Source organism: Pygocentrus nattereri, chromosome 7, assembly GCF_015220715.1.
Source record: "Pygocentrus nattereri isolate fPygNat1 chromosome 7, fPygNat1.pri, whole genome shotgun sequence".
NCBI lineage: Eukaryota > Metazoa > Chordata > Actinopteri > Characiformes > Serrasalmidae > Pygocentrus > Pygocentrus nattereri.
Genome location: NC_051217.1, coordinates 27,588,092 through 27,589,550, shown reverse-complemented (window position 1 = coordinate 27,589,550; position 1,459 = coordinate 27,588,092). Strand labels below are relative to the sequence as shown.

The window sequence follows — 1,459 nt, the reverse complement described above, 5'->3', positions numbered from 1 at the left end:
ATCATTTCAGTATATCAGGATGGGCTCGAGGTTGCAGCGGCCATTTTCCGCTGGCAGCAGCGGCAGCATCCTCCCTCCCTCACACTCCCTCCCTCCCTTCCTCTCTCTCTCTCTCTCTCTCTCTCTCTCTCTCTCTCAATCACTTCCTCTCTGCTTCTTTTCCCCTTACTCTACCTGCCGCGTTCCCTTCTGACCAGCGCCAGCAGCAGATCACACCGTGGGTGACACCCAGTGCACGTCGCATTCATATAATACAATCTCGCAGATTACATCGGGCGCGTACATATTCAGTTGCCAGCTGCAGCACCAAATACTCACTATGGCTGTAGGAACGCTGCGACTCAGTAAACTGTCTGGCTACCGAAGGCAAAGAGATGCAAACATAGACAAGCGAAGTTGAGAAATGAGATACAAACCATTATAGTAGCATACTACTATAAGCTATAACCATATATATATATATAAAACCAATAAGCTATATAGTATTTTTCCATTATTTAAAGACATGACTCGGTGGTACAGGCCTATCACTTGAAGCCCGCTCACAAAAAAATGCACGGCCGTGGCGGAAACTGGAAACTACAGTTCAGAACCTCGGACAGCTCCGTGCGCCGCGGAGCCGAAGGAGCCATGACAGAATTCTCACTAGTTTCCACTGGGCTGCCTCCATTCATCTCCAACTCCCATTCATGTTCACTGCGAGCCAAAGCAAACACTCTGCCATTGATAAACAACCACTGCACATTAGAGCGGGTTTAGATTCTCCTTGGCCAGTTTTCCTCTAATAAAATACACGAAGACGATTATGTTCCTATTTTGCACTAAAATATTTTATAATGGAGTAAAGTGTATGATGTAAAATGTTTAACGTGTTTAATGGTAAGTCTCAGTGTGTGAAACATAGAGTAGAATTTTAAATCTGATACCAAATGCAAACTCGTGAGTAGGCTGTTTTCATTCGAATTTCAACAACGAGTTTATACGTTAGAGTATTTCGTTATCAACGTGTGTTTTCGAAAAGCGATTTCTCCTGCAAGGTGAGTGCAGCTGAAGCCTAGAAGTCATATCTACAATTTCGTTAACTACGTTTGCCTAGCTAGCTAGCTAGTTAACTTAATATGATTGTCTAAAGATAATCCCCGACTGGAACTGTGAAATGCCCCCTTTTAATTGTAAATTAAAAACACACCGGAAAGTCTTGAAAAAAGACCTGACAGCAGAGCAGACGGGCAGACGTTTCGCATTGTGCTTGTTTCGTCCAACAGAGGGGGCTAGCTGCTGATATCTACTACTTCTACCGTTTGGATGTCTAATTTTAGAGAATATTACTTTCTAAAACTTGACCAGAAGGCAGCTAGCTAGCATCAAGTGAATAGGTCGGTGATGTTAGGTTGATATTGGATATTCAGCGTATATTCGAGTTTCGCCCCTCTTTTCGCTCACAAACAACGTCCTAATA

At 43.5% G+C, this 1,459-nt stretch overlaps 1 protein-coding gene across 1 annotated transcript in view; it reads right to left on the bottom strand.

Annotated features, from left to right (window-relative positions):
* The window catches only part of spred3 (sprouty related EVH1 domain containing 3), an 8,032-nt gene extending 7,953 nt beyond the window's left edge, over positions 1-79 (bottom strand). Inside the window, exon 1 of the mRNA XM_017686250.2 lies at positions 1-79. This exon is cut by the window's left edge and continues 311 nt beyond it. The gene's annotated coding sequence lies outside the window, so the exon portion shown is untranslated.
* Positions 80-1,459: the final 1,380 nt, after the last annotated feature.